The sequence below is a fragment of the Lissotriton vulgaris genome, chromosome 1_1, assembly GCF_964263255.1.
Source record: "Lissotriton vulgaris chromosome 1_1, aLisVul1.2, whole genome shotgun sequence".
NCBI lineage: Eukaryota > Metazoa > Chordata > Amphibia > Caudata > Salamandridae > Lissotriton > Lissotriton vulgaris.
The window spans coordinates 1,205,081,383-1,205,095,866 of NC_141685.1; positions in this window are offsets into that span (position 1 = coordinate 1,205,081,383).

Sequence of the window (14,484 nt, forward strand, 5' to 3'; positions counted from 1 at the left end):
ATGCACCCAGACATCCACCAAGCCATGTGCCGATATCAATGAATATAATATACCTCTGATTGTTCTTAAATGCATCTGGTTGCAAATTTATATTCAGATCCCCGCATATAATCAGCGGGGTAGGCCATGTTGCTAATTCAACATTTAAATGCACCAGCACTGCTGCATCATCAAAATTGGAGCCATATATAGTGCATAATGTCAAAATCATTGCCCCAACCTTAAGCTCTGCAATTACCCATCTCCCCAATCCGTCCATCGCTACCCTACCCGTGCTGCCTATATGTTTTTTTTGCTAAAACAGCAACTCCCCTGGAAGTGCAAGTCTGTTTAGAGCTTCCCACAACTTCAAACCCCAACTCATTTAACATTTTCCTTTTAAACCACAGTATGTGGGTCTCTTGAAGAGAGATTACATCACATTGAAGCATCTGAAGCTCTTTTAGAACGCGCTGTCTTTTATTAAGAGCATTCAGGCCCCTGACATTAAACGTACCAAATCTAGTGACCTAACCGACATCAAAACCAAAATTACAGCCCTGAGAAAGACACGTGCACCAAAAAGAAAAAACCTGCCAACACTGCAGTAAGTTAAGCTCATGTATTGCTTTTATTTTCCTTTTAACCCCCACACCCTCTACCCCTCCCCCCTGCCCCCCCACCCGAAATGCTCCCCTCCCAATCCCAACACCCCCACCACCCAAACTGAGACTTAAGGACCATGTCCTCTGTGATGGAGAGTGAAATGTGTGCATTACCCCCCCCCCCTTGGTTCCCCTGCCACCCAGACCCTCTCTCTCTCCCCGAGTCGTACTTCCTGAAATCCAATATTATCTACTAGGTTCCTAATACCAGTATTAAAATTCATACTATATCAGACACAGATCAAGAAAAAGAAAAAAGTTCTAAAAAAAAAAAAAGAACCCATCACTAGGAGAGAGTATACTATCATAATACAATCATAGTACAATAATAAGCAAACGAAGCTGATGTCAACGGTTTTATCCCTTGTCTATATCGTTTAGATAGTCCTGTACCACAGTCTCAGATGTAAAATAGCGTATTTGTCCCTTAAAAATAACCTTTAGCTTTTCCGGATTAAGAAGAAACACCTGGGCCCCTTTCACTTGCAAAGGTGCAATTATCTTCCGGAGTTGCCATCGTTGATGTATCGTAGTTGGACAAAAATCAGGGGGCACAAAGAATTCACACCCCATTCCAACCCGTCTCTTTTCTGGTCATGCTAAGTCGTAGATCGCCTCACGTAGCAGATAGTTGTTTAAGCAAATACAAATTGCCCTTGGGTATGTATTTTGATCTGATCGATGTTCATTCCTTCGAAGTCGCAATGTAAATGTAAATCGGTGCGCCCTGATTACCTCCGTCTGCCAGCTCCAATCTTTGAGCTCAGGGAAGGCCTCCTTGAAGAGCCCCACAATGAATTTCCGTGTATCTATACCTTCCTTTGACTCAGCTATACCCAAAGCACGCAGGTTGTTTCGCCGAGAGCGGTTTTCTAAATCAGTGAGCTTCCAGTCCACATCAGTTTTAGACTTTTGCAGTATCTCTATGGCAGATTGCTGTTTCACCAGAGAATCCTCGGCAGAGGAGACCCGCTCTTCCACCTCGACCACATGAGTGAAGATCTCTGCACAGGTCTTAACCAAGCGCCGTACTGTGTTCTGTAATTTTCTGATGGCCCCTTGAGTATGCAGACCCTCCCCCTTGGTCTCTGATCTGTGCGCCATGATACTCTTATATATTAAACCTAAGGTTATATTATTTTCCTCAGGATCAGCATCATCATCCATGTTTGGTTGAGTGAATGGAAAGCTTTGCTCATGTCGAGGCCCCCCCCCCCAGATTCAATCAGTTTTCTCACAGTCTCATGGGTTAAAGATTGTTCGGGGTCATCAAATTCTTCTTCGTCCGAAGCATCTCCCCAGTCCTCTGGATTACTAAGACTGTCATTATCCTCATCATCCTCATCATTCTCCAACATGGAATAAAACTTGCCATCTGAACCGGCATACTCCACATCACTGCCCTTGTCGGTAGGCGCACTAGCAGGAGCTGAGCACAACCCTGCCTGAGAACCAATAATGCCTGCTAAATCCCGAGTTAATGGGTATTCTCCATTACATGGTGAACGTACTAAAGCAGTTCCATCTGAACCTCCTCCTGAATCTACTGGGTCCTTGGCTAGCCCGATTACAGTTACAGGAGCGGTTGGCTCAGCAGTAGTCACAAATTTCGATTTCTGCCCCTGTTTTTTATTGAAAATTGCTGGAACAGTCTGATTTTTAGCAGCATTGTCCGGTTTTTGTCGCACCTCCTGTGCATTTACAGGCTCCTGCTGCGCACTAGCAAGATTCGGGGATCCCACAGAAGTATCAGGTGTTGTACCAGCATTGATTTTAGGGTTACTTTTGCTGCTCCCAATATCCCCACTTCTGGGGGTCCCCGGAGCACCCACACTCTCTAGTTCTCCAGACTGTCCTGAAGTAGTGCTGCCTCCTTCCATCCTATTACCTATAGCTGCATTTGCCCCTACTGTCCCTCGAGCTCTTGCACCGCCTCTGCCCTTAGGAGCCATTATGTCCCACAGACAAACAGTCAAACAGCAGCTTACAGTCTCTATTTTCTAAATAGGCTCTCCGCAGCATTCTACAGCACTCAGCAGCCGCTCCCATCAGCTCCCTTCAGCTCCTCACCGCTAAACTCCACCCCGGTCCGCTATGTCCCTGGTTCCTGGCTCCTCTCAACTGAAAACCTCTCCGCTCCGCACTACTCCTTGAGAGTGAGCCTGAGTCCCAGTTTGAGCCGCAGCCGCAGTCGATCAATCTGCCACAGGTGAGGAGACCGCCCAGGTTGCTCAGGCTGCTCCGGTTACCCAGCCTCGCCGTGCCGCGTCTGAGCAAACACGCCGGCATCTCACCGACCCTTGCAGCCACAATGCAGCCGGGAAAACAGCACCAAACAGTCGCCACCTCTGCTTCACGTACGGCGCCGCTTTCTTGACACCGTTCTTCTGTGTAGACTGGATCACTGAAAAAATATCGCCTGCCAAAATATCGACCTGCAAGAATATTGTGTAAAAAATATCGACTGACAAAATATCGAGTTTCTATCTACAAACAGGTAAGTACAAAAATATTGAGTTTAAAATATCGTTTACAAAAATATAGTTTAAAAAAATATCGCCTTTACTAAAAACACTATTAAATTAAATTAATATTAAAAACTAAGTACTAAAATATACTTAAGAATACTTAAATTAACTAATGATAATTAAATAATTAATTAAATTAAAAAAATAAAAATTATTTAATCATATTTCTTAAAACATATATATATAGTAACTAAATATAATTAAATAATAGCCAATATTATTAACATACAATAACAAAAGAATAAAAATTACTATTCCCACTCCAGTGGGTGCAACAGTAGGGAAAGCGTTGGATAGCGTAGGGGTAAAAATTACTATTCCCACTCCAGTGGGTGCAACAGTAGGGAAAGCGTTGGATAGCGTAGGGGTTAAAATTACTATTCCCACTCCAGAAAATACAACATTAGGGAAAGTAAATAATTCATATATTATTCAAAAATCTACAAAAAAATATCTATTAATAATTAATTAAAAAATATTACCAATAATTAATTAAATAATCACCTATTACTACTAATTAATTAAACATTAACAAATAAATATTTTATAACTTAAACAAATATAACAATTATTTCCAAATAAATAAATTGTAATTAGTTTTATTATTTAATTAATAATTAATAATTTAATTTCCACCCTATGCCCCTATAAACCCACTGCCCACTACATAAATTAAATTTGTTACATCTACATAATTGCCAATTAATCAATTTATATAAATTAATTATCAATGTTTAATTAATGAATTAACAATTATAAATTAATTAACAATTAATTACTATTTACTATCAATAAATAAATGTACATATTTAATTAATTATAAATAAATTACTTCCTACCCTATTCCCCTATAAACCCACAACCCGCTACAGAATTAAATTAGTTTAATTTACATAATTAACAATTAATCTATTACTCTAAATTAATTAACAATTTTATTTAAATTAATTAACAAATATAAATAATTAGCAATTAATTACTAATTACTATCAATAAATAAATTTACATATTTAATTAATTATAATTAAATTACTTCCCACCCTATTCCCCTATAAACCCACAACCCGCTACAGATTAAAATTACGCAAAAATTATTAAAACAAAATTCGTTAAATATAATTATTTATAACATAAATACACAATGTTCACACATATGATAACATAAAAATACACTATAAAAAATTATATATTATTAAAAATTAGATATATTGTACTATCTATATTATATACTACGATATATTAACTATCTATATTTTTTACAGTCGATATTACTTCACTTACCTTAAAAACAATATTTTTGTAGTCGATATTCTGTCCTGTCGATATTTTGTCCACTCGATATTAAATACACGATATTATGTCCAAACGATATTTTGGACTCGATATTATGTCTGTGCACCGTGTAGACTGTATGGGCTTAGGGAAACCATCGGGGACCATGCACACACCACTTCACTCGGCCACTACTGCGGCCGCCATCTTGCCCCATGTCTCCCCTTCTCAAGGAGATTCAGATACACCTTTATTTTAAAACGTATATGATGCATTGTGACTCAGTTAAGATTATGTGGGGAAGCCAGTAGATGGATGTGTGTGGTGGCCTATGGGTGAATGGCACATGGCCAAGACTCTCAAAGCACATTACATAGCATCATATGCAACAACCAACTTTCAGGCTGAGGCTCACATGAGATAATACACACATAATTGAAGCATAGTTAGAAGTGAGGTCCAATCGGTGTTTTTCTCAAATGTAGTAACAATATATTTATTTGCAGACATATTCTGTGGCAGAATGAGAGAACACACTAGCAGAGAATGTGTGAAGATGGCGCAGTGACTAATTGGGGAAGGCTTCTTGGGGGGAGTGGTTCCGATTCACACCTGCTGCAGGGTTGCCCTCTTCCCCAGGAATATGGGTATCCGGATTAGGTTGTGCACCTGGGACTTGTGGTTTCATTGGCCTTGCTGCTGTTTATTGTAAAGTAAATTGAGGCACAAGATTTGGCTCTGCAAACTTGTAATGGGCCTAAATGAGGAAGGGCCTGAGTGAACTTGGCATGCTGGCTTGCATTCTTCTCAATTTACACCCAGTCATGATCCTGGTGCACATCAAAGAGATCTTGGAGCCATTTGCCAAGGTTCTCCAATACCTGAATTTGGCTCTTCATCTATATTCAGATGTCAAGCTAGTTTGTAGTAATGTTTTCCAGGTGGATGGAGCTGTTGGGCAAGTCCCTCCATTTCACAAATCTCGCAATACATAGAGGACTGGTGTTAAAAAACTCATCCACCCAGAACACATCTCTTGCCCATGCCAACTTCCAGCATGTTCAGCCATCTGAGATGGCCAATGTGTAATCCTACATGTCAAAGGTTGACAAGTAAGAGGCTGTTGGGTGGAAAATTTTAAATTTGAGAGTTTTCTGGTTTGCTTGCGGTTGCCGCTTTTGAAAAGAAGAAAAGTGATACTAAAGTTGCATCCAGGTGGAAAGGTGAGAAAGGAAGCAGTTAGATTACCTTCAGGTTGAGTGTGTTTTGCGCAGCTAGGCAAGCATCTGCAGCCTTTTCGCTGGTACCTGGAGACTTGAAATTCAGAAGAACACTGGCCAAACAGGAAAACTGTTGGCCAGCAGTTAGGATGCCTGAGATGTATCATCCTGTATGGAGTCAGCAATCCCCACTTTCCCTGCAGTACTGGAGGCTGCTTGGATAGCAGCTTGGAGAAAGAGTGGGGTTTCTTCTCCCTAGATTGCACGCCCCCCTTCACCAGGGGATGAAATGGCACCATTCTCAGGCTGACTGTCTCTAGATGCCAGAAGGGAAGGGGAATGACAGTTCGAGCTTTGACATTTGAGAGGGCAGAATAGAATATAGTCTAAAACAGGAAGACATAGTGTACTGTAACTCAAAGGGGCAGATGAACACTTCAACAGAAAAATAAGGCACATAAAACTGGCATATATCGGTATCTGATGCTTAGTTTGTGCCTATGGACATGAGATAGAATTGACTCATACCTGGCAGAGTCACTGATGGTTGCTGGGTGTGCTGACCACCTGACGTCAGCTGCTGATCATTGCTCCCTTAATGTGGTTGGGGATGGGTGTTCCTTGATACAGCAACTGCACCAAAGAATAATGAAAACATTATGGCAGTATGATTGATGACAACTGATAGGTGTGGAAACTTGTGTCGATGATGATAAAGATCAAAGAGGGATGTGACATTTTCCTTTCACATGGACAGATTGATAAATAGATCTACATTTGTTAAGTACAAATATTGGGTCAATGTGATGCAACATGCTTCACATAGTAGTCAGTCAGTCAGTCAAAATTCTTTATTCGATTAATTAAAATCATAAAAGAAGGACGAGCAATACACGGTAACATTTCATCATGGCACATAGTAATACATACAGAAGAATTTATAAATTTATAAAATTAAATTTTTTTTTTTTTATAAAAAACCCTAAAAACACATTATACAAAAATAAAATTATACCATAATCTTAAAAATTCATTTGGATATAAAAGGTAATCATTAATCAGGGACAGAGTGCCTGGTGCTAAAACGATGCTTATTTATACGTGCACCAGCAACCAAAAAACTAGCAACATGAAATGCCACTTTTAGATTGGGTAAAAGTTGCAGGAATAGCATAGCTGGTTTGACTTGAGTAAAACCCATATTGCACAGTATAGGCAGCAAGAATTTTTTTCTACTTTCTTTGTAATGACCACAGAACAGGATAAAGTGCGTTGTGTCTTGAATAGAAAAATGGTCACAATCACAAAGATCAGCATTTTCAGGTCTAGACCACTTTTTAAAATTGCCCAATATAAAAGGGATTAAATCAAGGCGAAATCTTGTTAGGAGGAAACGATGGTATGGTTTGTGTACCGAAAAAAGATATGGTTCCATACCTGGAACAGTTATTATCGTACAATGTTTCCTAACCGTGTGTTTGTTCAACTCTGTGGCTTCCCTCTCCAGGACATAACGCTCAGTCAAAAGATTTTTGACTGTCTTTACGTCTTCTAGATTTATCAAGTGTGGGGAGGAAAAAAGTTCAGGTCGGCCAACTAGAGTTAACTGCGTCTTGACATATTTTAACCAAGAAATGTTATGAGCATTGTCCAAGGCTAAGCAATCTTTAAAAATATGATGGTTTAGAGTGAGCTCCTGATTGAGCCACACTTTCAACCAACCAATAACTGGGGCTGCCTTCGGGATATCGGTAACGTAGCCCAAGCCGAGCTCTGTGTGTATTATGTATGTAGAAGTTGACTGGGGGACAGAAAGCAGAGTTCTCAGGAATTTATTTTCTACTTTTTGAATTTTGTCATACTCATGATTAGTGTACCCCCAGATAACAGAGCCCTATTGGGCGACCGATAAACATTTGGATTTGTAGACCTTTATAATGCTCTCCATGGGGCGAGCGCCAAGCTTTTTAGCAAAACCAAGCAGCCCAGCAGCCGCTCTTGCTACTGAGTTGCTTTTGGCCAAAAGCTGGGGGCCCCACTTGCCTTTTTCGTCAAAGATCACGCCTAGGTAGGGAAAAGATGGAACTCTCCTGACCTCCTTCCCTGAGCAAAAGAAAGTTTTAGTCTTTCTTTTCCTGCCTGCGGCTCCTGCTATCATTACGTGGGATTTTTCTACGTTAGTTTTCATGTCCAGTGAGGACATGACATCCCCAAAAGCTGAGAGTAGTTTGCTCAGTGCCACTCCAGAGCGTGCTAAAAGGACGGCGGCGTCCGCGTACAGGAGGACAGGGATCTTTATTTCTCCTGCACGCGGAATATCCATGTGGGACGCAGCCAAAACTGCCTCAAGACCATTTATATAAAGTGTAAAGAGAAGGGGTGCAAGGATACATCCCTGCCTGACCCCTCTCCCTGACTCAAAGTGGCATGTACATCTCCCTTCCCTGGTCACTCTGACCGACGTCTTGAGGTCTCTATGTAACTCTGCCAAGTATCCCACTAGTGGGGCATCAAAGCCCATGGCCAAAAGGACCCCCCACAGCTTAGCCCTGTTGACCAGGTCGAAAGCTGAGGAGAGGTCCATAAAGGCCATGTACAGAGAGCCCCCCTTGGCTGCCACATATTTGCTTATGATCAGTTCTAAATTCAAACACTGGTCTAAGGTTCCCTTTTTCGCTCTGAAGCCATATTGTGCATTCGATAAGATGCCCTTTTCTTCTAGGAGCTGGGTCAGTCTACCTAAGAGGACTCTTCCCAAGATCTTGACACTTGAGTCGATTAGGGAGATTGGCCTGTAACAGGCTGGGTCTGTTCTTTGTCCCTTTTTAAAAATAGGTATAATGGTAGACTTCGACCAGCTAATAGGAAAAACTAAATCTCTTGTGGCATTAAAAATGTTGGTCAGAATTTTGGCGCTTAATTCTGGGGCACTTTTAAAAAAGTCAGCGGGAACCCCGTCAGGGCCTGGAGCCTTTTTAGAATGTGTGTCGCTGATAGCTTTTTTTACCTCTTCTATGCTAAAAGGGGAAATGGGAGGGACTGCTTGTGTGGATTGTAGTCCACTGCCTGAAATATTATCAGGACAACTGTAAATATTACTGAAGTGTGTGACCCATTGATCGTCCGGTATGGTGCAATCTGCTCTTTGCTTATCTGGATCGACAAAAAAGGGATGATTTATTATCGCCCAAAATTTTGAGCTATCTCTCTGTATATCGGGCGACAACAAATCGTTCCAGGCCTCAAGTTTAATCTCTAATTTTCTCTTTCTGATAGCGTCTTTATAGTTTTTCCTTAACAACGCTATCTGTGCTTTATCTCTTGGCTCAGCTTTTAAAGCCTTTAGGAGAGTTGAGTGGGCCTTTGAACAATGTATGTTAAACCATTTTTTGCCTCTACATGTCCGGCCCTTATTCCTTACAGTCAGATCCAGATCAACCTGAATACAAATAATGTTAAAAGCCTCTATCAAGGTAGAAGACGGGTTTTTATTATCCAGGCAGATTGCAACCTCACCCTCAACTTTGGACAGGGTGTCCTGTATGAAAGTGATCGGGGTAACTTGATCCCACTTCAGCCTACGGTTCTGATCTCCCAGGACTAAATTAGTCGCGCATAAGGCTGCAGCTTCTCTCTTTCCAAAATCTCCCTGAGATAAAATCTCTAAAATTACTGGGTTATGATCACTGAAGACTGAGGTTTCTACCTTATAGGTTGAGACCTCAGACAAAACACTAGACGACAAAAAGATATAATCTACTATTGTGCCAGAGTTGTTACCCACAAATGTCGGTAACCTCAAGTCTCTATTACTACTAGAAAATTCATAAAGGTTAAAAGTTGCTAAAAGTGATTCCAATGCCTCCCCACGCGATGAGTGTTCAAAGTGCGGAATACAGAGGTAAGGGGGAAAATCTTCATATTCCTCACGGCAATCCATGTCGCAAGGGTGGATATTAAAATCTCCCATGAGAATCACGTCAAAGCCGTGGGCACTATTTTCGGTGTGGATAGACAAGAAATCCTCTAAGGTTACCAGATGCTCGTTGAGCAGTTGACTGACAGGAGAATTGTAAAAGTTAACTAATAAGATAGGCTGTGAGTTAGATGTAGTTAATTCAACTGCTAGTATATTTATCGAGTTAGAATTAATTTGTCTTGGCTTTCCCTACACGTTCAAGGAAATATATATAGCCAAGCCTCCCTTTGCCCTACCAGATGTGCTAGAAACAGCAGGTACAGAGAACTGGGAAAAGCCGTCTAGAGCAAATCCGTCGGACGTCTCCCAAGTCTCCTGGAATACAAGGATGTCGTATGATCTGATCATTTCTATCCAGTTCTTATTACTAATTTTGGAGCTAATACCAGCGATGTTCCAGCTCAGGATACTACACACCCTGTCATTTTTAATTTTTTGATCTGAATGTATAGGGGCAGAAAAAGAGACAGGTAAAGAATCCTCATTGTTAGTATCTTCTATAGGAGCGAGTCAGTCATTCTGATCCATGAAGGACAATGGGGCATAGCGGTTAAATAACTGTAGAGTTTCAACAAAAGAATTTTGTTGTGGTAGAAGGGGATATTGGGCTACAGAATTATGCCTTGTATCCTGCCCTTGTCTGGGGTTGAAATCCCAGGGTCTATCCCACCCCAACGCTGGAGTCCTTGGGTACGTGACATTTTGTTGCTCCCCATAAAAAAACTTCAAAGTTAGAGGAACAACAGTGCCTTTTCTGCGTTGGGGGGGGAATAGATTAGCCAGGATATTAGGAAGAACATCTTGATTCGAGAGGGTCACAGCCACACAGTCCCCCTTAAACTTTTTCGGGCGGTTTCCCAGCCAAGGGACCCTGGTCGCAGACTTAATGACATTTGCCAGATGATGTTTCCCCCCTGGGGCTAACCGCATGTTGTTGGTTAGCCAGTGCAGAGCCTTGCTTGTAAGGGAGGTAGGGCTTTCAACTGTTCCCCCTTCCAGGGGGGGGTACATTTGCAAGCACCAAGACCACTGGGGTGGCCTCGACTAAGAATTGGTGGGGGACCGAAGTTTGGGTAGTTACTGGGGGTGGTCCAACAGAAGGGAGATCGTCTGTTGGGATGGTAACCAAAAGAGGGCCCTCAGTGATGGTAGACAAAGGTATTAATGGTTGGGGCAATGGATTGTCACCAGGTAACTGAGTCCCTTCATTATCATGAAAAACTTCATTAATCACATTTCCCCCTATGTTGTTGGGCAGGATAGTGACTATCTTGGTGATATTTTCCACCCCATCTACTACCTTGGTACTTAAGCCACCCAACCTCTTGACCTCTGCATGTAGTTTGTCTAATTTAGATATTAAGGGTTTAACAATGGCATTGATTTTTTGTTCAAGAAAGTCAGAGATCCTTTCGAAAAAAGCGTCCTCAGAGATATGACTCTGATTATCCTCCACGACGTTTACTTGTTTGGTCTTTGGAGTGGTGACCCTTTTCTTTCTTGCCCCTATGCGTGGGCCACTCAGCTTTGGAGGAATCTTGGTGCATAAGCGTCTTGGCCTTGTTGCACGCCCTTTTGGTGTCATCTCCTTGGGTGCAGCTTGTGCATGTGTCTCGTGGTCAGAGTCAGTGTCAATATCAATACCACCCTCAGCCTGTATGTTGGAGGTCTCAGTGGCCATGACTGCGTTATCTGGTGCACTGCTTACATCCAGGAGAATGGGGCCACTAATTACATTATCCTGGCTAGTTTCTTGCAGAATGGTGTCATCAATCATAGTGGAAGCAGTGGGTGACAAACAGCGAAGGTCTGGGGATTGACTTAGACCAAGAGAGTCTCTCCTTTGCATATTGATTTTCCTGACTGTCTGGACAAGATAATTATCAAGGGTCTTCTGTGGGGCTTCCTTCGTTTTCACAGGCATACTTTTCAATGTACTCACAGCCAAAGACAAAGTTTTCAGACTTTAGATACTTAGTATATATTATAAGCAATGCTATAGCTTACGTGAAAGTACGTCCTGTAGAGTTTCAGGCCCTGCCCTGCCTCCTCCTGCCGATGAGGGCCTTAGAGGGCCCGCCCTTTGCCCGGGCTTAGCTCCGGGTATCCCGCGAAGCTGGTCCTGCAGCGCTTTATTGCGCCTCCCTGGCGCCCTCGCGTTGTCACAAATGCGCGCCGCCGCGTAGGCTGCCGGGATTCGTAGTCCCGGAGCGGCGGCGCGACCAAACTGCAGGAAAAGTGACTCTTGGCGGTGGCGGCGTGGACCGTGGCCGTCTGGCAAGCTGCGGCGTGTTCCAGGTAGGTTTTCGTGTCTCCCCCTGCTCCGCCGGTCCTGCAGCGCTTAATTGCGCCTCCCTGGTGCCCTCGCGTTGTCACAAACGCGCGCCGCCGCGTAGGCTGCCGGGATTCGTGGTCCCGGAGCGGCGGCGCGACCAAACTGCAGGAAAAGTGACTCTTGGCGGTGGCGGCGTGGACCGTGGCCGTCTGGCAAGCTGCGGCGTGTTCCAGGTAGGTTTTCGTGTCTCCCCCTGCTCCGCCGGTCCTGCAGCGCTTTATTGCGCCTCCCTGGCGCCCTCGCGTTGTCACAAACGCGCGCCGCCGCGTAGGCTGCCGGGATTCGTAGTCCCGGAGCGGCGGCGCGACCAAACTGCAGGAAAAGTGACTCTTGGCGGTGGCGGCATGGACCGTGGCCGTCTGGCAAGCTGCGGCGTGTTCCAGGTAGGTTTTCGTGTCTCCCTTCACATAGTAGTATATGTACTATGGTCAGAGATGTACCTTGTTGACAGATATCATAGGGTTAAATTCTGCTTGCAGGATATCCTCAGACATTGTCTCATGTCTGGGGCCCTACTTTGGACAGAAGGGGATGTTTTGTCACTTCAAAGCTGGAGGGAAACATATGGAGATTAAATATCATACCGTAAACAGTATGAGTGTGTGGTAACATGCCAGAATTGCTAATTGATTGAACATTCACAAAATCATGCTGGTTTGTTGGTGTCAGTCTGAGACATACATTAGGCATTAACATCAAAAAGTGACAGTTACTTTCACAAATTATGTATAGGTCTACGATTGACTGCAGTGGGAGACATGAGTGGATTGAGTGGGTGACAGGAAACATATCCATAAACTTATTATTGAGGTAGTACAAATGAAGGAAGTCTGGACTGCACTATGGATGGCATTTGGCCAGAATATTGGGAAATTATTGTTGTCATACAAAAATATTGTGCTAAGAATATAGGGATGGCAAAAGTATTGTCAACAGGAGTATCAAAAGTAAAAATGCTGTTTTAACCCCTTCCATGCTCATGACGAACCCCAGCCGTCATGCACTACGGTGCTCGTGTGCTGATGACGGCTGGGGTTTGTCACGGCCCGCCCCTGTTCGTGCTGTTTACAGCACACCAGGGGAATCGCGGCCGCATCGAAGGGGTTAAGGGTTGTTTTAATATTGTTGTAAAACTATGGATTTTGAAAATATTGTATGTAATAACTGTTAATCACTGTGTAGTTTATTGGAGTGTGTTTGATTCTGTATGTCTATTTTTATCTGTGTTTTAGTAAGATGATTTATGAGCTATGAAATTGTTGGAATTTGTAGTTTTTTCTCTATAAATGTTAATAAATAATGATTTTATCATTATTTTTAACAGCATGATAGTGGATTTTTAAGGAATAAGGTTGAGCAGACTTTTAAAAATTGCATATTTTAAGGTAAATTTAAACTAATTATTTTAGTGATATGCAAATTAACGTTTTACAATATTTAAATGTATTATGTAACTAATATTTTGAAATACATTTTAATTTTAGAATAATTAAAGGTTATATTAATTGTATCAAATACAAATATTGAAATATAAAATAAATGATACTAGTATTGAAAAATATAAATATATATAAATGTAATTAAATAAAGTAAAAAACTTAGAACTTTTTATATACAAGTTTTAAAATGTATACTTTTTTTAACTACATTTAAATAATACTTATATTACATTTTTTTTATTAAAATCTTAAATTAAATATATATTTTTATTTTGTTTCCAATTTAAAACTATATATTATGATTGATAATTTCTGAATATTATTATATTTTAATTTTAGTTTTTAAAGTTTAGGAATTAGGTATATGACAAATTTATGAAATAGTTATAGAAAGTAAAATAGCTTTTGATATTTTAATGTTTAAATATGAATATATAGCTTTGTGGTTTTGATTAGTGTGTTTTGGATTACATTTTAGTTTTTTTTACAGTTAATAAAGTGTAAGTGAGCATAGAGTATTGATTGTGAAAAAAAAAAATTGGATTACCTTGCATAAATTGTTTTAGATTGGAGTGGAAAAATAAATGTCAGCTTTTTAGCATCCAACAACATCTTCTAATAGGCTTAGATTTAAGTGAAAATAGTAAAAGCCCCATTTAGTGTCTGGCACCTTCCCCCAGTGTGGTTAGATTGGAGTGGGAATAATAAATCTCCATCCTTTACTGTCCAACGCCTTTGCCAAATTGGTATAGATTGGTGTGGGAAGAGTAAATGATACCTTTTAGGTGTTCATCCAACACCTTACCCAAATTGTAGCGCCATGGCCAAAACGTATAGAATTTTATTATCTCTCCCTAGTCCAGGTGAGGTTGGAGTTTGGGCTAAACAATCATACTGAATGTATGGAATAGAATAAAAAACGAGCAAGACAATGAAATGTCCCGTTTATTGTGGCAAGAAGTAAAAAATAACATAAACACAAATGTCAGCTCCTACTTAAATAGAGCAATTGCAGAATTTGATATAACACCCATCTGGTAGACCACAATCGCATCGGAGAGCTTAAA